Raw genomic sequence first — 24,534 nt, forward strand, 5'->3', positions numbered from 1 at the left:
GTCCAGAACGCGTTGGAGATGTTTTCTGTGCTCGCGCAGGTTTTCCTTGCCAGACAGAGTGGAAAAGCTTTCTGCTAGCATGTAGACCACAAAAGACGCTAAAGGCGAAGGTACGATGCTCCCCGGAGCTAAGCGCCGCTCCCGGGCGTCTTTCGGCAGAAGCCGCGCTAAGAGAGCACTGTGAGCGGTACAATCGTCTTTGCGCGAAGAAGCCGCTTCTTCGGCTCACGGAGCCGGAGAGAGCGGCATGATCGGAAAGGTGAAGAAGGAAGCTGTACAACACTGGGATTGTATGCGCAGATTGCCAACTGATAGACAGCAGTACATTACCACTTTCCTGACTTTTCCAATCACATGAATATTCGATAAGAAGCTGTTTTGGACAGATTTTCTTTTCTTTATGGCAAACACTTGGCAGACCTCCGTGCAACGTCCAGAACACGATGGGAGATGTTTTCTGTGCTCGCGCAGGTTTTCCTTGCCAGACAGAGTGGAAAAGCTTTCTGCTAGCATGTAGACCACAAAAGACGCTAAAGACGAAGGTACGATGCTCTCCGGAGCTAAGCGCCGCTCCCGGGCTTCTTTCGGCAGAAGCCGCGCTAAGAGAGCACAGTGAGCGGTACAATCGTCTTTGCGCGAAGAAGCCGCTTCTTCGGCTCCGGGAGCCGGAGAGAGCGGCATGATCGGAAAGGTGAAGAAGGAAGCTGTACAACACTGGGATTGTGTGCGCAGCTTGCCAACTGATAGAAAACAGTACATTACCACTTTCCTGACTTGTCCAATCACATGAATATTCGATAAGAAGCTGTTTTGGACAGATTTTCTTTTCTTTATGCCAAACACATGGCAGACCTCCGTGCAACGTCCAGAACACGATGGGAGATGTTTTCTGTGCTCGCGCAGGTTTTCCTTGCCAGACAGAGTGGAAAAGCTTTCTGCTAGCATGTAGACCACAAAAGACGCTAAAGACGAAGGTACGATGCTCCCCGGAGCTAAGCGCCGCTCCCGGGCTTCTTTCGGCAGAAGCCGCGCTAAGAGAGCACTGTGAGCGGTACAATCGTCTTTGCGCGAAGAAGCCGCTTCTTCGGCTCCGGGAGCCGGAGAGAGCGGCAGCATCGGAAAGGTGAAGAAGGAAGCTGTACAACAGTGGGATTGTGTGCGCAGCTTGCCAACTGATAGAAAACAGTACATTACCACTTTCCTGACTTTTCCAATCACATGAATATTCGATTGGAAGCTGTTTTGGACAACTTTTCTTTTCTTCTTGTCGAACACTTGGCAGACCTCCGTGCAACGTCCAGAACACGATGGGAGATGTTTTCTGTGCTCGCGCAGGTTTTCCTTGCCAGACAGAGTGGAAAAGCTTTCTGCTAGCATGTAGACCACAAAAGACGCTAAAGACGAAGGTACGATGCTCTCCGGAGCTAAGCGCCGCTCCCGGGCTTCTTTCGGCAGAAGCCGCGCTAAGAGAGCGCTGCGAGCGGTACAATCGTCTTTGCGCGAAGAAGCCGCTTCTTCGGCTCCGGGAGCCGGAGAGAGCGGCAGCATCGGAAAGGTGAAGAAGGAAGCCGTACAACACTGGGATTGTGTGCGCAGCTTGCCAACTGATAGAAAACAGTACATTACCACTTTCCTGACTTTTCCAATCACATGAATATTCGATATAAGCTGTTTTGGACCACTTTTCTTTTCTTCTTGTCAAACACTTGGCAGACTTCCGAGCAATGTCCAGAACACGATGGGAGATGTTTTCTGTGCTCCCGCAGGTTTTCCTTGCCAGACAGAGTGGAAAAGCTTTCTGCTAAGATGTAGACCACAAAAGACGCCTAAGGCGAAGGTACGATGCTCCCCGGAGCTAAGCGCCGCTCCCGGGCTTCTTTCGGCAGAAGCCGCGCTAAGAGAGCACTGTGAGCGGTACAATCGTCTTTGCGCGAAGAAGCCGCTTCTTCGGCTCCGGGAGCCGGAGAGAGCGGCAGCATCGGAAAGGTGAAGAAGGAAGCTGTACAACAGTGGGATTGTGTGCGCAGCCTGCCAACTGATAGAAAACAGTACATTACCACTTTCCTGACTTTTCCAATCACATGAATATTCGATTGGAAGCTGTTTTGGACAACTTTTCTTTTCTTCTTGTCGAACACTTGGCAGACCTCCGTGCAACGTCCAGAACACGATGGGAGATGTTTTCTGTGCTCGCGCAGGTTTTCCTTGCCAGACAGAGTGGAAAAGCTTTCTGCTAGCATGTAGACCACAAAAGACGCTAAAGACGAAGGTACGATGCTCCCCGGAGCTAAGCGCCGCTCCCGGGCGTCTTTCGGCAGAAGCCGCGCTAAGAGAGCGCTGCGAGCGGTACAATCGTCTTTGCGCGAAGAAGCCGCTTCTTCGGCTCCGGGAGCCGGAGAGAGCGGCAGCATCGGAAAGGTGAAGAAGGAAGCCGTACAACACTGGGATTGTGTGCACAGCTTGCCAACTGATAGAAAACAGTACATTACCACTTTCCTGACTTTTCCAATCACATGAATATTCGATAAGAAGCTGTTTAGGACAGATTTTCTTTTCTTTATGGCAAACACTTGGCAGACCTCCGTGCAACGTCCAGAACACGATGGGAGATGTTTTCTGTGCTCGCGCAGGTTTTCCTTGCCAGACAGAGTGGAAAAGCTTTCTGCTAGCATGTAGACCACAAAAGACGCTAAAGGCGAAGGTACGATGCTCCCCGGAGCTAAGCGCCGCTCCCGGGCGTCTTTCGGCAGAAGCCGCGCTAAGAGAGCACTGTGAGCGGTACAATCGTCTTTGCGCGAAGAAGCCGCTTCTTCGGCTCCGGGAGCCGGAGAGAGCGGCAGCATCGGAAAGGTGAAGAAGGAAGCTGTACAACAGTGGGATTGTGTGCGCAGCTTGCCAACTGATAGAAAACAGTACATTACCACTTTCCTGACTTTTCCAATCACATGAATCTTCGATTGGAAGCTGTTTTGGACAGATTTTCTTTTCTTTATGGCAAACACTTGGCAGACCTCCGTGCAACGTCCAGAACGCGTTGGAGATGTTTTCTGTGCTCGCGCAGGTTTTCCTTGCCAGACAGAGTGGAAAAGCTTTCTGCTAGCATGTAGACCACAAAAGACGCTAAAGGCGAAGGTACGATGCTCCCCGGAGCTAAGCGCCGCTCCCGGGCGTCTTTCGGCAGAAGCGGCGCTAAGAGAGCACTGTGAGCGGTACAATCGTCTTAGCGCGAAGAAGCCGCTTCTTCGGCTCCGGGAGCCGGAGAGAGCGGCATGATCGGAAAGGTGAAGAAGGAAGCTGTACAACACTGGGATTGTATGCGCAGATTGCCAACTGATAGACAGCAGTACATTACCACTTTCCTGACTTTTCCAATCACATGAATATTCGATAAGAAGCTGTTTTGGACAGATTTTCTTTTCTTTATGGCAAACACTTGGCAGACCTCCGTGCAACGTCCAGAACACGATGGGAGATGTTTTCTGTGCTCGCGCAGGTTTTCCTTGCCAGACAGAGTGGAAAAGCTTTCTGCTAAGATGTAGACCACAAAAGACGCTAAAGGCGAAGGTACGATGCTCCCCGGAGCTAAGCGCCGCTCCCGGGCGTCTTTCGGCAGAAGCCGCGCTAAGAGACCACTGTGAGCGGTACAATCGTCTTTGCGCGAAGAAGCCGCTTCTTCGGCTCCGGGAGCCGGAGAGAGCGGCATGATCGGAAAGGTGAAGAAGGAAGCTGTACAACACTGGGATTGTGTGCGCAGCTTGCCAACTGATAGAAAACAGTACATTACCACTTTCCTGACTTTTCCAATCACATGAATATTCGATATAAGCTGTTTTGGACAACTTTTCTTTTCTTCTTGTCGAACACTTGGCAGATTTCCGTGCAACGTCCAGAACACGATGGGAGATGTTTTCTGTGCTCGCGCAGGTTTTCCTTGCCAGACAGAGTGGAAAAGCTTTCTGCTAGCATGTAGACCACAAAAGACGCTAAAGACGAAGGTACGATGCTCTCCGGAGCTAAGCGCCGCTCCCGGGCTTCTTTCGGCAGAAGCCGCGCTAAGAGAGCGCTGCGAGCGGTACAATCGTCTTTGCGCGAAGAAGCCGCTTCTTCGGCTCCGGGAGCCGGAGAGAGCGGCAGCATCGGAAAGGTGAAGAAGGAAGCCGTACAACACTGGGATTGGGTGCACAGCTTGCCAACTGATAGAAAACAGTACATTACCACTTTCCTGACTTTTCCAATCACATGAATATTCGATAAGAAGCTGTTTTGGACAGATTTTCTTTTCTTTATGGCAAACACTTGGCAGACCTCCGTGCAACGTCCAGAACACGATGGGAGATGTTTTCTGTGCTCGCGCAGGTTTTCCTTGCCAGACAGAGTGGAAAAGCTTTCTGTTAGCATGTAGACCACAAAAGACGCTAAAGGCGAAGGTACGATGCTCCCCGGAGCTAATCGCCGCTCCCGGGCTTCTTTCGGCAGAAGCCGCGCTAAGAGAGCACTGTGAGCGGTACAATCGTCTTTGCGCGAAGAAGCCGCTTCTTCGGCTCCGGGAGCCGGAGAGAGCGGCATGATCGGAAAGGTGAAGAAGGAAGCTGTACAACACTGGGATTGTGTGCGCAGCTTGCCAACTGATAGAAAACAGTACATTACCACTTTCCTGACTTTTCCAATCACATGAATATTCGACTGGAAGCTGTTTTGGACAACTTTTCTTTTCTTCTTGTCGAACACTTGGCAGACCTCCGTGCAACGTCCAGAACACGATGGGAGATGTTTTCTGTGCTCGCGCAGGTTTTCCTTGCCAGACAGAGTGGAAAAGCTATCTGCTAGCATGTAGACCACAAAAGACGCTAAAGACGAAGGTACGATGCTCTCCGGAGCTAAGCGCCGCTGCCGGGCTTCTTTCGTCAGAAGCCGCGCTAAGAGAGCACTGTGAGCGGTACAATCGTCTTTGCGCGAAGAAGCCGCTTCTTCGGCTCCGGGAGCCGGAGAGAGCGGCAGCATCGGAAAGGTGAAGAAGGAAGCTGTACAACACTGGGATTGTGTGCGCAGCTTGCCAACTGATAGAAAACAGTACATTACCCCTTTCCTGACTTTTCCAATCACATGAATCTTCGATTGGAAGCTGTTTTGGACAGATATTCTTTTCTTTATGGCAAACACTTGGCAGACCTCCGTGCAACGTCCAGAACGCGTTGGAGATGTTTTCTGTGCTCGCGCAGGTTTTCCTTGCCAGACAGAGTGGAAAAGCTTTCTGCTAGCATGTAGACCACAAAAGACGCTAAAGGCGAAGGTACGATGCTCCCCGGAGCTAATCGCCGCTCCCGGGCGTCTTTCGGCAGAAGCCGCGCTAAGAGAGCACAGTGAGCGGTACAATCGTCTTTGCGCGAAGAAGCCGCTTCTTCGGCTCCGGGAGCCGGAGAGAGCGGCATGATCGGAAAGGTGAAGAAGGAAGCTGTACAACACTGGGATTGTATGCGCAGATTGCCAACTGATAGACAGCAGTACATTACCACTTTCCTGACTTTTCCAATCACATGAATATTCGATAAGAAGCTGTTTTGGACAGATTTTCTTTTCTTTATGGCAAACACTTGGCAGACCTCCGTGCAACGTCCAGAACACGATGGGAGATGTTTTCTGTGCTCGCGCAGGATTTCCTTGCCAGACAGAGTGGAAAAGCTTTCTGCTAGCATGTAGACCACAAAAGACGCTAAAGACGAAGGTACGATGCTCTCCGCAGCTAAGCGCCGCTCCCGGGCTTCTTTCGGCAGAAGCGGCGCTAAGAGAGCACAGTGAGCGGTACAATCGTCTTTGCGCGAAGAAGCCGCTTCTTCGGCTCCGGGAGCCGGAGAGAGCGGCAGCATCGGAAAGGTGAAGAAGGAAGCCGTACAACACTGGGATTGTGTGCACAGCTTGCCAACTGATAGAAAACAGTACATTACCACTTTCCTGACTTTTCCAATCACATGAATATTCGATAAGAAGCTGTTTTGGACAGATTTTCTTTTCTTTATGGCAAACACTTGGCAGACCTCCGTGCAACGTCCAGAACACGATGGGAGATGTTTTCTGTGCTCGCGCAGGTTTTCCTTGCCAGACAGAGTGGAAAAGCTTTCTGCTAGCATGTAGACCACAAAAGACGCTAAAGGCGAAGGTACGATGCTCCCCGGAGCTAATCGCCGCTCCCGGGCGTCTTTCGGCAGAAGCCGCGCTAAGAGAGCACTGTGAGCGGTACAATCGTCTTTGCGCGAAGAAGCCGCTTCTTCGGCTCCGGGAGCCGGAGAGAGCGGCAGCATCGGAAAGGTGAAGAAGGAAGCTGTACAACACTGGGATTGTGTGCGCAGCTTGCCAACTGATAGACAGTAGTACATTACCCCTTTCCTGACTTTTCCAATCACATGAATATTCGATTGGAAGCTGTTTTGGACAACTTTTCTTTTCTTCTTGTCGAACACTTGGCAGACCTCCGTGCAACGTCCAGAACACGATGGGAGATGTTTTCTGTGCTCGCGCAGGTTTTCCTTGCCAGACAGAGTGGAAAAGCTTTCTGCTAAGATGTAGACCACAAAAGACGCTAAAGGCGAAGGTACGATGCTCCCCGGAGCTAAGCGCCGCTCCCGGGCGTCTTTCGGCAGAAGCCGCGCTAAGAGACCACTGTGAGCGGTACAATCGTCTTTGCGCGAAGAAGCCGCTTCTTCGGCTCCGGGAGCCGGAGAGAGCGGCATGATCGGAAAGGTGAAGAAGGAAGCTGTACAACACTGGGATTGTGTGCGCAGCTTGCCAACTGATAGAAAACAGTACATTACCACTTTCCTGACTTTTCCAATCACATGAATCTTCGATTGGAAGCTGTTTTGGACAGATTTTCTTTTCTTTATGGCAAACACTTGGCAGACCTCCGTGCAACGTCCAGAACGCGTTGGAGATGTTTTCTGTGCTCGCGCAGGTTTTCCTTGCCAGACAGAGTGGAAAAGCTTTCTGCTAGCATGTAGACCACAAAAGACGCTAAAGGCGAAGGTACGATGCTCCCCGGAGCTAAGCGCCGCTCCCGGGCGTCTTTCGGCAGAAGCCGCGCTAAGAGAGCACTGTGAGCGGTACAATCGTCTTTGCGCGAAGAAGCCGCTTCTTCGGCTCACGGAGCCGGAGAGAGCGGCATGATCGGAAAGGTGAAGAAGGAAGCTGTACAACACTGGGATTGTATGCGCAGATTGCCAACTGATAGACAGCAGTACATTACCACTTTCCTGACTTTTCCAATCACATGAATATTCGATAAGAAGCTGTTTTGGACAGATTTTCTTTTCTTTATGGCAAACACTTGGCAGACCTCCGTGCAACGTCCAGAACACGATGGGAGATGTTTTCTGTGCTCGCGCAGGTTTTCCTTGCCAGACAGAGTGGAAAAGCTTTCTGCTAGCATGTAGACCACAAAAGACGCTAAAGACGAAGGTACGATGCTCTCCGCAGCTAAGCGCCGCTCCCGGGCTTCTTTCGGCAGAAGCCGCGCTAAGAGAGCACAGTGAGCGGTACAATCGTCTTTGCGCGAAGAAGCCGCTTCTTCGGCTCCGGGAGCCGGAGAGAGCGGCATGATCGGAAAGGTGAAGAAGGAAGCTGTACAACACTGGGATTGTGTGCGCAGCTTGCCAACTGATAGAAAACAGTACATTACCACTTTCCTGACTTGTCCAATCACATGAATATTCGATAAGAAGCTGTTTTGGACAGATTTTCTTTTCTTTATGCCAAACACATGGCAGACCTCCGTGCAACGTCCAGAACACGATGGGAGATGTTTTCTGTGCTCGCGCAGGTTTTCCTTGCCAGACAGAGTGGAAAAGCTTTCTGCTAGCATGTAGACCACAAAAGACGCTAAAGACGAAGGTACGATGCTCCCCGGAGCTAAGCGCCGCTCCCGGGCTTCTTTCGGCAGAAGCCGCGCTAAGAGAGCACTGTGAGCGGTACAATCGTCTTTGCGCGAAGAAGCCGCTTCTTCGGCTCCGGGAGCCGGAGAGAGCGGCAGCATCGGAAAGGTGAAGAAGGAAGCTGTACAACAGTGGGATTGTGTGCGCAGCTTGCCAACTGATAGAAAACAGTACATTACCACTTTCCTGACTTTTCCAATCACATGAATATTCGATTGGAAGCTGTTTTGGACAACTTTTCTTTTCTTCTTGTCGAACACTTGGCAGACCTCCGTGCAACGTCCAGAACACGATGGGAGATGTTTTCTGTGCTCGCGCAGGTTTTCCTTGCCAGACAGAGTGGAAAAGCTTTCTGCTAGCATGTAGACCACAAAAGACGCTAAAGACGAAGGTACGATGCTCTCCGGAGCTAAGCGCCGCTCCCGGGCTTCTTTCGGCAGAAGCCGCGCTAAGAGAGCGCTGCGAGCGGTACAATCGTCTTTGCGCGAAGAAGCCGCTTCTTCGGCTCCGGGAGCCGGAGAGAGCGGCAGCATCGGAAAGGTGAAGAAGGAAGCCGTACAACACTGGGATTGTGTGCGCAGCTTGCCAACTGATAGAAAACAGTACATTACCACTTTCCTGACTTTTCCAATCACATGAATATTCGATATAAGCTGTTTTGGACCACTTTTCTTTTCTTCTTGTCAAACACTTGGCAGACTTCCGAGCAATGTCCAGAACACGATGGGAGATGTTTTCTGTGCTCCCGCAGGTTTTCCTTGCCAGACAGAGTGGAAAAGCTTTCTGCTAAGATGTAGACCACAAAAGACGCCTAAGGCGAAGGTACGATGCTCCCCGGAGCTAAGCGCCGCTCCCGGGCTTCTTTCGGCAGAAGCCGCGCTAAGAGAGCACTGTGAGCGGTACAATCGTCTTTGCGCGAAGAAGCCGCTTCTTCGGCTCCGGGAGCCGGAGAGAGCGGCAGCATCGGAAAGGTGAAGAAGGAAGCTGTACAACAGTGGGATTGTGTGCGCAGCTTGCCAACTGATAGAAAACAGTACATTACCACTTTCCTGACTTTTCCAATCACATGAATATTCGATTGGAAGCTGTTTTGGACAACTTTTCTTTTCTTCTTGTCGAACACTTGGCAGACCTCCGTGCAACGTCCAGAACACGATGGGAGATGTTTTCTGTGCTCGCGCAGGTTTTCCTTGCCAGACAGAGTGGAAAAGCTTTCTGCTAGCATGTAGACCACAAAAGACGCTAAAGACGAAGGTACGATGCTCCCCGGAGCTAAGCGCCGCTCCCGGGCGTCTTTCGGCAGAAGCCGCGCTAAGAGAGCGCTGCGAGCGGTACAATCGTCTTTGCGCGAAGAAGCCGCTTCTTCGGCTCCGGGAGCCGGAGAGAGCGGCAGCATCGGAAAGGTGAAGAAGGAAGCCGTACAACACTGGGATTGTGTGCACAGCTTGCCAACTGATAGAAAACAGTACATTACCACTTTCCTGACTTTTCCAATCACATGAATATTCGATAAGAAGCTGTTTAGGACAGATTTTCTTTTCTTTATGGCAAACACTTGGCAGACCTCCGTGCAACGTCCAGAACACGATGGGAGATGTTTTCTGTGCTCGCGCAGGTTTTCCTTGCCAGACAGAGTGGAAAAGCTTTCTGCTAGCATGTAGACCACAAAAGACGCTAAAGGCGAAGGTACGATGCTCCCCGGAGCTAAGCGCCGCTCCCGGGCGTCTTTCGGCAGAAGCCGCGCTAAGAGAGCACTGTGAGCGGTACAATCGTCTTTGCGCGAAGAAGCCGCTTCTTCGGCTCCGGGAGCCGGAGAGAGCGGCAGCATCGGAAAGGTGAAGAAGGAAGCTGTACAACAGTGGGATTGTGTGCGCAGCTTGCCAACTGATAGAAAACAGTACATTACCACTTTCCTGACTTTTCCAATCACATGAATCTTCGATTGGAAGCTGTTTTGGACAGATTTTCTTTTCTTTATGGCAAACACTTGGCAGACCTCCGTGCAACGTCCAGAACGCGTTGGAGATGTTTTCTGTGCTCGCGCAGGTTTTCCTTGCCAGACAGAGTGGAAAAGCTTTCTGCTAGCATGTAGACCACAAAAGACGCTAAAGGCGAAGGTACGATGCTCCCCGGAGCTAAGCGCCGCTCCCGGGCGTCTTTCGGCAGAAGCGGCGCTAAGAGAGCACTGTGAGCGGTACAATCGTCTTAGCGCGAAGAAGCCGCTTCTTCGGCTCCGGGAGCCGGAGAGAGCGGCATGATCGGAAAGGTGAAGAAGGAAGCTGTACAACACTGGGATTGTATGCGCAGATTGCCAACTGATAGACAGCAGTACATTACCACTTTCCTGACTTTTCCAATCACATGAATATTCGATAAGAAGCTGTTTTGGACAGATTTTCTTTTCTTTATGGCAAACACTTGGCAGACCTCCGTGCAACGTCCAGAACACGATGGGAGATGTTTTCTGTGCTCGCGCAGGTTTTCCTTGCCAGACAGAGTGGAAAAGCTTTCTGCTAAGATGTAGACCACAAAAGACGCTAAAGGCGAAGGTACGATGCTCCCCGGAGCTAAGCGCCGCTCCCGGGCGTCTTTCGGCAGAAGCCGCGCTAAGAGACCACTGTGAGCGGTACAATCGTCTTTGCGCGAAGAAGCCGCTTCTTCGGCTCCGGGAGCCGGAGAGAGCGGCATGATCGGAAAGGTGAAGAAGGAAGCTGTACAACACTGGGATTGTGTGCGCAGCTTGCCAACTGATAGAAAACAGTACATTACCACTTTCCTGACTTTTCCAATCACATGAATCTTCGATTGGAAGCTGTTTTGGACAGATTTTCTTTTCTTTATGGCAAACACTTGGCAGACCTCCGTGCAACGTCCAGAACGCGTTGGAGATGTTTTCTGTGCTCGCGCAGGTTTTCCTTGCCAGACAGAGTGGAAAAGCTTTCTGCTAGCATGTAGACCACAAAAGACGCTAAAGGCGAAGGTACGATGCTCCCCGGAGCTAAGCGCCGCTCCCGGGCGTCTTTCGGCAGAAGCCGCGCTAAGAGAGCACTGTGAGCGGTACAATCGTCTTTGCGCGAAGAAGCCGCTTCTTCGGCTCACGGAGCCGGAGAGAGCGGCATGATCGGAAAGGTGAAGAAGGAAGCTGTACAACACTGGGATTGTATGCGCAGATTGCCAACTGATAGACAGCAGTACATTACCACTTTCCTGACTTTTCCAATCACATGAATATTCGATAAGAAGCTGTTTTGGACAGATTTTCTTTTCTTTATGGCAAACACTTGGCAGACCTCCGTGCAACGTGCAGAACACGATGGGAGATGTTTTCTGTGCTCGCGCAGGTTTTCCTTGCCAGACAGAGTGGAAAAGCTTTCTGCTAGCATGTAGACCACAAAAGACGCTAAAGACGAAGGTACGATGCTCTCCGCAGCTAAGCGCCGCTCCCGGGCTTCTTTCGGCAGAAGCCGCGCTAAGAGAGCACAGTGAGCGGTACAATCGTCTTTGCGCGAAGAAGCCGCTTCTTCGGCTCCGGGAGCCGGAGAGAGCGGCATGATCGGAAAGGTGAAGAAGGAAGCTGTACAACACTGGGATTGTGTGCGCAGCTTGCCAACTGATAGAAAACAGTACATTACCACTTTCCTGACTTGTCCAATCACATGAATATTCGATAAGAAGCTGTTTTGGACAGATTTTCTTTTCTTTATGCCAAACACATGGCAGACCTCCGTGCAACGTCCAGAACACGATGGGAGATGTTTTCTGTGCTCGCGCAGGTTTTCCTTGCCAGACAGAGTGGAAAAGCTTTCTGCTAGCATGTAGACCACAAAAGACGCTAAAGACGAAGGTACGATGCTCCCCGGAGCTAAGCGCCGCTCCCGGGCTTCTTTCGGCAGAAGCCGCGCTAAGAGAGCACTGTGAGCGGTACAATCGTCTTTGCGCGAAGAAGCCGCTTCTTCGGCTCCGGGAGCCGGAGAGAGCGGCAGCATCGGAAAGGTGAAGAAGGAAGCTGTACAACAGTGGGATTGTGTGCGCAGCTTGCCAACTGATAGAAAACAGTACATTACCACTTTCCTGACTTTTCCAATCACATGAATATTCGATTGGAAGCTGTTTTGGACAACTTTTCTTTTCTTCTTGTCGAACACTTGGCAGACCTCCGTGCAACGTCCAGAACACGATGGGAGATGTTTTCTGTGCTCGCGCAGGTTTTCCTTGCCAGACAGAGTGGAAAAGCTTTCTGCTAGCATGTAGACCACAAAAGACGCTAAAGACGAAGGTACGATGCTCCCCGGAGCTAAGCGCCGCTCCCGGGCGTCTTTCGGCAGAAGCCGCGCTAAGAGAGCGCTGCGAGCGGTACAATCGTCTTTGCGCGAAGAAGCCGCTTCTTCGGCTCCGGGAGCCGGAGAGAGCGGCAGCATCGGAAAGGTGAAGAAGGAAGCCGTACAACACTGGGATTGTGTGCACAGCTTGCCAACTGATAGAAAACAGTACATTACCACTTTCCTGACTTTTCCAATCACATGAATATTCGATAAGAAGCTGTTTAGGACAGATTTTCTTTTCTTTATGGCAAACACTTGGCAGACCTCCGTGCAACGTCCAGAACACGATGGGAGATGTTTTCTGTGCTCGCGCAGGTTTTCCTTGCCAGACAGAGTGGAAAAGCTTTCTGCTAGCATGTAGACCACAAAAGACGCTAAAGGCGAAGGTACGATGCTCCCCGGAGCTAAGCGCCGCTCCCGGGCGTCTTTCGGCAGAAGCCGCGCTAAGAGAGCACTGTGAGCGGTACAATCGTCTTTGCGCGAAGAAGCCGCTTCTTCGGCTCCGGGAGCCGGAGAGAGCGGCAGCATCGGAAAGGTGAAGAAGGAAGCTGTACAACAGTGGGATTGTGTGCGCAGCTTGCCAACTGATAGAAAACAGTACATTACCACTTTCCTGACTTTTCCAATCACATGAATCTTCGATTGGAAGCTGTTTTGGACAACTTTTCTTTTCTTCTTGTCGAACACTTGGCAGACCTCCGTGCAACGTCCAGAACACGATGGGAGATGTTTTCTGTGCTCGCGCAGGTTTTCCTTGCCAGACAGAGTGGAAATGCTTTCTGCTAAGATGTAGACCACAAAAGACGCTAAAGGCGAAGGTACGATGCTCCCCGGAGCTAAGCGCCGCTCCCGGGCGTCTTTCGGCAGAAGCCGCGCTAAGAGACCACTGTGAGCGGTACAATCGTCTTTGCGCGAAGAAGCCGCTTCTTCGGCTCCGGGAGCCGGAGAGAGCGGCAGCATCGGAAAGGTGAAGAAGGAAGCTGTACAACACTGGGATTGTGTGCGCAGCTTGCCAACTGATAGAAAACAGTACATTACCACTTTCCTGACTTTTCCAATCACATGAATCTTCGATTGGAAGCTGTTTTGGACAGATATTCTTTTCTTTATGGCAAACACTTGGCAGACCTCCGTGCAACGTCCAGAACGCGTTGGAGATGTTTTCTGTGCTCGCGCAGGTTTTCCTTGCCAGACAGAGTGGAAAAGCTTTCTGCTAGCATGTAGACCACAAAAGACGCTAAAGGCGAAGGTACGATGCTCCCCGGAGCTAAGCGCCGCTCCCGGGCGTCTTTCGGCAGAAGCCGCGCTAAGAGAGCACTGTGAGCGGTACAATCGTCTTTGCGCGAAGAAGCCGCTTCTTCGGCTCCGGGAGCCGGAGAGAGCGGCAGCATCGGAAAGGTGAAGAAGGAAGCCGTACAACACTGGGATTGTGTGCACAGCTTGCCAACTGATAGAAAACAGTACATTACCACTTTCCTGACTTTTCCAATCACATGAATATTCGATAAGAAGCTGTTTTGGACAGATTTTCTTTTCTTTATGGCAAACACTTGGCAGACCTCCGTGCAACGTCCAGAACACGATGGGAGATGTTTTCTGTGCTCGCGCAGGTTTTCCTTGCCAGACAGAGTGGAAAAGCTATCTGCTAGCATGTAGACCACAAAAGACGCTAAAGGCGAAGGTACGATGCTCCCCGGAGCTAATCGCCGCTCCCGGGCTTCTTTCGGCAGAAGCCGCGCTAAGAGAGCACTGTGAGCGGTACAATCGTCTTTGCGCGAAGAAGCCGCTTCTTCGGCTCCGGGAGCCGGAGAGAGCGGCATGATCGGAAAGGTGAAGAAGGAAGCTGTACAACACTGGGATTGTGTGCGCAGCTTGCCAACTGATAGACAGCAGTACATTACCACTTTCCTGACTTTTCCAATCACATGAATATTCGACTGGAAGCTGTTTTGGACAACTTTTCTTTTCTTCTTGTCGAACACTTGGCAGACCTCCGTGCAACGTCCAGAACACGATGGGAGATGTTTTCTGTGCTCGCGCAGGTTTTCCTTGCCAGACAGAGTGGAAAAGCTTTCTGCTAGCATGTAGACCACAAAAGACGCTAAAGACGAAGGTACGATGCTCCCCGGAGCTAAGCGCCGCTCCCGGGCTTCTTTCGGCAGAAGCCGCGCTAAGAGAGCACTGTGAGCGGTACAATCGTCTTAGCGCGAAGAAGCCGCTTCTTCGGCTCCGGGAGCCGGAGAGAGCGGCAGCATCGGAAAGGTGAAGAAGGAAGCTGTACAACACTGGGATTGTGTGCGCAGCTTGCCAACTGATAGAAAACAGTACATTACCACTTTCCTGACTTTTCCAATCACATGAATATTCGATTGGAAGCTGTTTTGGACAACTTTTCTTTTCTTCTTGTCGAACACTTGGCAGACCTCCGTGCAACGTCCAGAACACGATGGGAGATGTTTTCTGTGCTCGCGCAGGTTTTCCTTGCCAGACAGAGTGGAAAAGCTTTCTGCTAGCATGTAGACCACAAAAGACGCTAAAGACGAAGGTACGATGCTCCCCGGAGCTAAGCGCCGCTCCCGGGCTTCTTTCGGCAGAAGCCGCGCTAAGAGAGCGCTGCGAGCGGTACAATCGTCTTTGCGCGAAGAAGCCGCTTCTTCGGCTCCGGGAGCCGGAGAGAGCGGCAGCATCGGAAAGGTGAAGAAGGAAGCCGTACAACACTGGGATTGGGTGCACAGCTTGCCAACTGATAGAAAACAGTACATTACCACTTTCCTGACTTTTCCAATCACATGAATATTCGATAAGAAGCTGTTTTGGACAGATTTTCTTTTCTTTATGGCAAACACTTGGCAGACCTCCGTGCAACGTCCAGAACACGATGGGAGATGTTTTCTGTGCTCGCGCAGGTTTTCCTTGCCAGACAGAGTGGAAAAGCTTTCTGCTAGCATGTAGACCACAAAAGACGCTAAAGGCGAAGGTACGATGCTCCCCGGAGCTAATCGCCGCTCCCGGGCTTCTTTCGGCAGAAGCCGCGCTAAGAGAGCACTGTGAGCGGTACAATCGTCTTTGCGCGAAGAAGCCGCTTCTTCGGCTCCGGGAGCCGGAGAGAGCGGCATGATCGGAAAGGTGAAGAAGGAAGCTGTACAACACTGGGATTGTGTGCGCAGCTTGCCAACTGATAGACAGCAGTACATTACCACTTTCCTGACTTTTCCAATCACATGAATATTCGACTGGAAGCTGTTTTGGACAACTTTTCTTTTCTTCTTGTCGAACACTTGGCAGACCTCCGTGCAACGTCCAGAACACGATGGGAGATGTTTTCTGTGCTCGCGCAGGTTTTCCTTGCCAGACAGAGTGGAAAAGCTTTCTGCTAGCATGTAGACCACAAAAGACGCTAAAGACGAAGGTACGATGCTCCCCGGAGCTAAGCGCCGCTCCCGGGCTTCTTTCGGCAGAAGCCGCGCTAAGAGAGCACTGTGAGCGGTACAATCGTCTTTGCGCGAAGAAGCCGCTTCTTCGGCTCCGGGAGCCGGAGAGAGCGGCAGCATCGGAAAGGTGAAGAAGGAAGCTGTACAACACTGGGATTGTGTGCGCAGCTTGCCAACTGATAGAAAACAGTACATTACCACTTTCCTGACTTTTCCAATCACATGAATATTCGATTGGAAGCTGTTTTGGACAACTTTTCTTTTCTTCTTGTCGAACACTTGGCAGACCTCCGTGCAACGTCCAGAACGCGTTGGAGATGTTTTCTGTGCTCGCGCAGGTTTTCCTTGCCAGACAGAGTGGAAAAGCTTTCTGCTAGCATGTAGACCACAAAAGACGCTAAAGGCGAAGGTACGATGCTCCCCGGAGCTAAGCGCCGCTCCCGGGCGTCTTTCGGCAGAAGCCGCGCTAAGAGAGCACTGTGAGCGGTACAATCGTCTTTGCGCGAAGAAGCCGCTTCTTCGGCTCACGGAGCCGGAGAGAGCGGCATGATCGGAAAGGTGAAGAAGGAAGCTGTACAACACTGGGATTGTATGCGCAGATTGCCAACTGATAGACAGCAGTACATTACCACTTTCCTGACTTTTCCAATCACATGAATATTCGATAAGAAGCTGTTTTGGACAGATTTTCTTTTCTTTATGGCAAACACTTGGCAGACCTCCGTGCAACGTCCAGAACACGATGGGAGATGTTTTCTGTGCTCGCGCAGGTTTTCCTTGCCAGACAGAGTGGAAAAGCTTTCTGCTAGCATGTAGACCACAAAAGACGCTAAAGACGAAGGTACGATGCTCTCCGCAGCTAAGCGCCGCTCCCGGGCTTCTTTCGGCAGAAGCGGCGCTAAGAGAGCACAGTGAGCGGTACAATCGTCTTTGCGCGAAGAAGCCGCTTCTTCGGCTCCGGGAGCCGGAGAGAGCGGCAGCATCGCAAAGGTGAAGAAGGAAGCTGTACAACACTGGGATTGTGTGCGCAGCTTGCCAACTGATAGAAAACAGTACATTACCACTTTCCTGACTTTTCCAATCACATGAATCTTCGATTGGAAGCTGTTTTGGACAGATTTTCTTTTCTTTATGGCAAACACTTGGCAGACCTCCGTGCAACGTCCAGAACGCGTTGGAGATGTTTTCTGTGCTCGCGCAGGTTTTCCTTGCCAGACAGAGTGGAAAAGCTTTCTGCTAGCATGTAGACCACAAAAGACGCTAAAGGCGAAGGTACGATGCTCCCCGGAGCTAAGCGCCGCTCCCGGGCGTCTTTCGGCAGAAGCCGCGCTAAGAGAGCACTGTGAGCGGTACAATCGTCTTTGCGCGAAGAAGCCGCTTCTTCGGCTCCGGGAGCCGGAGAGAGCGGCAGCATCGGAAAGGTGAAGAAGGAAGCCGTACAACACTGGGATTGTGTGCACAGCTTGCCAACTGATAGAAAACAGTACATTACCACTTTCCTGACTTTTCCAATCACATGAATATTCGATAAGAAGCTGTTTTGGACAGATTTTCTTTTCTTTATGGCAAACACTTGGCAGACCTCCGTGCAACGTCCAGAACACGATGGGAGATGTTTTCTGTGCTCGCGCAGGTTTTCCTTGCCAGACAGAGTGGAAAAGCTTTCTGCTAGCATGTAGACCACAAAAGACGCTAAAGGCGAAGGTACGATGCTCCCCGGAGCTAATCGCCGCTCCCGGGCTTCTTTCGGCAGAAGCCGCGCTAAGAGAGCACTGTGAGCGGTACAATCGTCTTTGCGCGAAGAAGCCGCTTCTTCGGCTCCGGGAGCCGGAGAGAGCGGCATGATCGGAAAGGTGAAGAAGGAAGCTGTACAACACTGGGATTGTGTGCGCAGCTTGCCAACTGATAGAAAACAGTACATTACCACTTTCCTGACTTTTCCAATCACATGAATATTCGACTGGAAGCTGTTTTGGACAACTTTTCTTTTCTTCTTGTCGAACACTTGGCAGACCTCCGTGCAACGTCCAGAACACGATGGGAGATGTTTTCTGTGCTCGCGCAGGTTTTCCTTGCCAGACAGAGTGGAAAAGCTTTCTGCTAGCATGTAGACCACAAAAGACGCTAAAGACGAAGGTACGATGCTCCCCGGAGCTAAGCGCCGCTCCCGGGCTTCTTTCGGCAGAAGCCGCGCTAAGAGAGCACTGTGAGCGGTACAATCGTCTTTGCGCGAAGAAGCCGCTTCTTCGGCTCCGGGAGCCGGAGAGAGCGGCAGCATCGGAAAGGTGAAGAAGGAAGCTGTACAACACTGGGATTGTGTGCGCAGCTTGCCAACTGATAGAAAACAGTACATTACCACTTTCCTGACTTTTCCAATCACATGAATATTCGATTGGAAGCTGTTTTGGACAACTTTTCTTTTCTTCTTGTCGAACACTTGGCAGACCTCCGTGCAACGTCCAGAACACGATGGGAGATGTTTTCTGTGCTCGCGCAGGTTTTCCTTGCCAGACAGAGTGGAAAAGCTTTCTGCTAGCATGTAGACCACAAAAGACGCTAAAGACGAAGGTACGATGCTCCCCGGAGCTAAGCGCCGCTCCCGGGCTTCTTTCGGCAGAAGCCGCGCTAAGAGAGCGCTGCGAGCGGTACAATCGTCTTTGCGCGAAGAAGCCGCTTCTTCGGCTCCGGGAGCCGGAGAGAGCGGCAGCATCGGAAAGGTGAAGAAGGAAGCCGTACAACACTGGGATTGGGTGCACAGCTTGCCAACTGATAGAAAACAGTACATTACCACTTTCCTGACTTTTCCAATCACATGAATATTCGATAAGAAGCTGTTTTGGACAGATTTTCTTTTCTTTATGGCAAACACTTGGCAGACCTCCGTGCAACGTCCAGAACACGATGGGAGATGTTTTCTGTGCTCGCGCAGGTTTTCCTTGCCAGACAGAGTGGAAAAGCTTTCTGCTAAGATGTAGACCACAAAAGACGCTAAAGGCGAAGGTACGATGCTCCCCGGAGCTAAGCGCCGCTCCCGGGCGTCTTTCGGCAGAAGCCGCGCTAAGAGACCACTGTGAGCGGTACAATCGTCTTTGCGCGAAGAAGCCGCTTCTTCGGCTCCGGGAGCCGGAGAGAGCGGCATGATCGGAAAGGTGAAGAAGGAAGCTGTACAACACTGGGATTGTGTGCGCAGCTTGCCAACTGATAGAAAACAGTACATTACCACTTTCCTGACTTTTCCAATCACATGAATCTTCGATTGGAAGCTGTTTTGGACAGATTTTCTTTTCTTTATGGCAAACACTTGGCATACCTCCGTGCAACGTCCAGAACGCGTTGGAGATGTTTTCTGTGCTCGCGCAGGTTTTCCTTGCCAGACAGAGTGGAAAAGCTTTCTGCTAGCATGTAGACCACAAAAGACGCTAAAGGCGAAGGTACGATGCTCCCCGGAGCTAAGCGCCGCTCCCGGGCGTCTTTCGGCAGAAGCCGCGCTAAGAGAGCACTGTGAGCGGTACAATCGTCTTTGCGCGAAGAAGCCGCTTCTTCGGCTCACGGAGCCGGAGAGAGCGGCATGATCGGAAAGGTGAAGAAGGAAGCTGTACAACACTGGGATTGTATGCGCAGATTGCCAACTGATAGACAGCAGTACATTACCACTTTCCTGACTTTTCCAATCACATGAATATTCGATAAGAAGCTGTTTTGGACAGATTTTCTTTTCTTTATGGCAAACACTTGGCAGACCTCCGTGCAACGTCCAGAACACGATGGGAGATGTTTTCTGTGCTCGCGCAGGTTTTCCTTGCCAGACAGAGTGGAAAAGCTTTCTGCTAGCATGTAGACCACAAAAGACGCTAAAGACGAAGGTACGATGCTCTCCGCAGCTAAGCGCCGCTCCCGGGCTTCTTTCGTCAGAAGCGGCGCTAAGAGAGCACAGTGAGCGGTACAATCGTCTTTGCGCGAAGAAGCCGCTTCTTCGGCTCCGGGAGCCGGAGAGAGCGGCATGATCGGAAAGGTGAAGAAGGAAGCTGTACAACACTGGGATTGTGTGCGCAGCTTGCCAACTGATAGAAAACAGTACATTACCACTTTCCTGACTTGTCCAATCACATGAATATTCGATAAGAAGAGGTTTTGGACAGATTTTCTTTTCTTTATGCCAAACACATGGCAGACCTCCGTGCAACGTCCAGAACACGATGGGAGATGTTTTCTGTGCTCGCGCAGGTTTTCCTTGCCAGACAGAGTGGAAAAGCTTTCTGCTAGCATGTAGACCACAAAAGACGCTAAAGACGAAGGTACGATGCTCCCCGGAGCTAAGCGCCGCTCCCGGGCTTCTTTCGGCAGAAGCCGCGCTAAGAGAGCACTGTGAGCGGTACAATCGTCTTTGCGCGAAGAAGCCGCTTCTTCGGCTCCGGGAGCCGGAGAGAGCGGCAGCATCGGAAAGGTGAAGAAGGAAGCTGTACAACAGTGGGATTGTGTGCGCAGCTTGCCAACTGATAGAAAACAGTACATTTCCACTTTCCTGACTTTTCCAATCACATGAATATTCGATTGGAAGCTGTTTTGGACAACTTTTCTTTTCTTCTTGTCGAACACTTGGCAGACCTCCGTGCAACGTCCAGAACACGATGGGAGATGTTTTCTGTGCTCGCGCAGGTTTTCCTTGCCAGACAGAGTGGAAAAGCTTTCTGCTAGCATGTAGACCACAAAAGACGCTAAAGGCGAAGGTACGATGCTCCCCGGAGCTAAGCGCCGCTCCCGGGCTTCTTTCGGCAGAAGCCGCGCTAAGAGAGCACTGTGAGCGGTACAATCGTCTTAGCGCGAAGAAGCCGCTTCTTCGGCTCCGGGAGCCAGAGAGAGCGGCAGCATCGGAAAGGTGAAGAAGGAAGCTGTACAACAGTGGGATTGTGTGCGCAGCTTGCCAACTGATAGAAAACAGTACATTACCACTTTCCTGACTTTTCCAATCACATGAATATTCGATTGGAAGCTGTTTTGGACCACTTTTCTTTTCTTCTTGTCAAACACTTGGCAGACTTCCGAGCAATGTCCAGAACACGATGGGAGATGTTTTCTGTGCTCGCGCAGGTTTTCCTTGCCAGACAGAGTGGAAAAGCTTTCTGCTAAGATGTAGACCACAAAAGACGCTAAAGACGAAGGTACGATGCTCCCCGGAGCTAAGCGCCGCTCCCGGGCTTCTTTCGGCAGAAGCCGCGCTAAGAGAGCGCTGCGAGCGGTACAATCGTCTTTGCGCGAAGAAGCCGCTTCTTCGGCTCCGGGAGCCGGAGAGAGCGGCAGCATCGGAAAGGTGAAGAAGGAAGCCGTACAACACTGGGATTGGGTGCACAGCTTGCCAACTGATAGAAAACAGTACATTACCACTTTCCTGACTTTTCCAATCACATGAATATTCGATAAGAAGCTGTTTTGGACAGATTTTCTTTTCTTTATGGCAAACACTTGGCAGACCTCCGTGCAACGTCCAGAACACGATGGGAGATGTTTTCTGTGCTCGCGCAGGTTTTCCTTGCCAGACAGAGTGGAAAAGCTTTCTGCTAGCATGTAGACCACAAAAGACGCTAAAGGCGAAGGTACGATGCTCCCCGGAGCTAATCGCCGCTCCCGGGCTTCTTTCGGCAGAAGCCGCGCTAAGAGAGCACTGTGAGCGGTACAATCGTTTTGCGCGAAGAAGCCGCTTCTTCGGCTCCGGGAGCCGGAGAGAGCGGCAGCATCGGAAAGGTGAAGAAGGAAGCTGTACAACACTGGGATTGTGTGCGCAGCTTGCCAACTGATAGACAGTAGTACATTACCCCTTTCCTGACTTTTCCAATCACATGAATATTCGATTGGAAGCTGTTTTGGACAACTTTTCTTTTCTTCTTGTCGAACACTTGGCAGACCTCCGTGCAACGTCCAGAACACGATGGGAGATGTTTTCTGTGCTCGCGCAGGTTTTCCTTGCCAGACAGAGTGGAAAAGCTTTCTGCTAGCATGTAGACCACAAAAGACGCTAAAGACGAAGGTACGATGCTCTCCGCAGCTAAGCGCCGCTCCCGGGCTTCTTTCGGCAGAAGCCGCGCTAAGAGAGCACAGTGAGCGGTACAATCGTCTTTGCGCGAAGAAGCCGCTTCTTCGGCTCCGGGAGCCGGAGAGAGCGGCATGATCGGAAAGGTGAAGAAGGAAGCTGTACAACACTGGGATTGTGTGCGCAGCTTGCCAACTGATAGAAAACAGTACATTACCACTTTCCTGACTTGTCCAATCACATGAATATTCGATAAGAAGAGGTTTTGGACAGATTTTCTTTTCTTTATGCCAAACACATGGCAGACCTCCGTGCAACGTCCAGAACACGATGGGAGATGTTTTCTGTGCTCGCGCAGGTTTTCCTTGCCAGACAGAGTGGAAAAGCTTTCTGCTAGCATGTAGACCACAAAAGACGCTAAAGACGAAGGTACGATGCTCCCCGGAGCTAAGCGCCGCTCCCGGGCTTCTTTCGGCAGAAGCCGCGCTAAGAGAGCACTGTGAGCGGTACAATCGTCTTTGCGCGAAGAAGCCGCTTCTTCGGCTCCGGGAGCCGGAGAGAGCGGCAGCATCGGAAAGGTGAAGAAGGAAGCTGTACAACAGTGGGATTGTGTGCGCAGCTTGCCAACTGATAGAAAACAGTACATTACCACTTTCCTGACTTTTCCAATCACATGAATATTCGATTGGAAGCTGTTTTGGACAACTTTTCTTTTCTTCTTGTCGAACACTTGGCAGACCTCCGTGCAACGTCCAGAACACGATGGGAGATGTTTTCTGTGCTCGCGCAGGTTTTCCTTGCCAGACAGAGTGGAAAAGCTTTCTGCTAGCATGTAGACCACAAAAGACGCTAAAGACGAAGGTACGATGCTCTCCGGAGCTAAGCGCCGCTCCCGGGCTTCTTTCGGCAGAAGCCGCGCTAAGAGAGCGCTGCGAGCGGTACAATCGTCTTTGCGCGAAGAAGCCGCTTCTTCGGCTCCGGGAGCCGGAGAGAGCGGCAGCATCGGAAAGGTGAAGAAGGAAGCCGTACAACACTGGGATTGTGTGCGCAGCTTGCCAACTGATAGAAAACAGTACATTACCACTTTCCTGACTTTTCCAATCACATGAATATTCGATATAAGCTGTTTTGGACCACTTTTCTTTTCTTCTTGTCAAACACTTGGCAGACTTCCGAGCAATGTCCAGAACACGATGGGAGATGTTTTCTGTGCTCGCGCAGGTTTTCCTTGCCAGACAGAGTGGAAAAGCTTTCTGCTAAGATGTAGACCATAAAAGACGCTAAAGGCGAAGGTACGATGCTCCCCGGAGCTAAGCGCCGCTCCCGGGCTTCTTTCGGCAGAAGCCGCGCTAAGAGAGCACTGTGAGCGGTACAATCGTCTTTGCGCGAAGAAGCCGCTTCTTCGGCTCCGGGAGCCGGAGAGAGCGGCAGCATCGGAAAGGTGAAGAAGGAAGCTGTACAACACTGGGATTGTGTGCGCAGCTTGCCAACTGATAGAAAACAGTACATTACCACTTTCCTGACTTTTCCAATCACATGAATATTCGATTGGAAGCTGTTTTGGACAACTTTTCTTTTCTTCTTGTCGAACACTTGGCAGACCTCCGTGCAACGTCCAGAACAAGATCGGAGATGTTACCTGTGCTCGCGCAGGTTTTCCTTGCCAGACAGAGTGGAAAAGCTTTCTGCTAGCATGTAGACCACAAAAGACGCTAAAGACGAAGGTACGATGCTCCCCGGAGCTAAGCGCCGCTCCCGGGCGTCTTTCGGCAGAAGCCGCGCTAAGAGAGCGCTGCGAGCGGTACAATCGTCTTTGCGCGAAGAAGCCGCTTCTTCGGCTCCGGGAGCCGGAGAGAGCGGCAGCATCGGAAAGGTGAAGAAGGAAGCCGTACAACACTGGGATTGTGTGCACAGCTTGCCAACTGATAGAAAACAGTACATTACCACTTTCCTGACTTTTCCAATCACATGAATATTCGATAAGAAGCTGTTTAGGACAGATTTTCTTTTCTTTATGGCAAACACTTGGCAGACCTCCGTGCAACGTCCAGAACACGATGGGAGATGTTTTCTGTGCTCGCGCAGGTTTTCCTTGCCAGACAGAGTGGAAAAGCTTTCTGCTAGCATGTAGACCACAAAAGACGCTAAAGGCGAAGGTACGATGCTCCCCGGAGCTAATCGCCGCTCCCGGGCTTCTTTCGGCAGAAGCCGCGCTAAGAGAGCACTGTGAGCGGTACAATCGTCTTTGCGCGAAGAAGCCGCTTCTTCGGCTCCGGGAGCCGGAGAGAGCGGCATGATCGGAAAGGTGAAGAAGGAAGCTGTACAACAGTGGGATTGTGTGCGCAGCTTGCCAACTGATAGAAAACAGTACATTTCCACTTTCCTGACTTTTCCAATCACATGAATATTCGATTGGAAGCTGTTTTGGACAACTTTTCTTTTCTTCTTGTCGAACACTTGGCAGACCTCCGTGCAACGTCCAGAACACGATGGGAGATGTTTTCTGTGCTCGCGCAGGTTTTCCTTGCCAGACAGAGTGGAAAAGCTTTCTGCTAGCATGTAGACCACAAAAGACGCTAAAGACGAAGGTACGATGCTCCCCGGAGCTAAGCGCCGCTCCCGGGCTTCTTTCGGCAGAAGCCGCGCTAAGAGAGCACTGTGAGCGGTACAATCGTCTTAGCGCGAAGAAGCCGCTTCTTCGGCTCCGGGAGCCAGAGAGAGCGGCAGCATCGGAAAGGTGAAGAAGGAAGCTGTACAACAGTGGGATTGTGTGCGCAGCTTGCCAACTGATAGAAAACAGTACATTACCACTTTCCTGACTTTTCCAATCACAT

Source organism: Ammospiza caudacuta, chromosome 7, assembly GCF_027887145.1.
Source record: "Ammospiza caudacuta isolate bAmmCau1 chromosome 7, bAmmCau1.pri, whole genome shotgun sequence".
In the NCBI taxonomy this organism is placed as follows: domain Eukaryota; kingdom Metazoa; phylum Chordata; class Aves; order Passeriformes; family Passerellidae; genus Ammospiza; species Ammospiza caudacuta.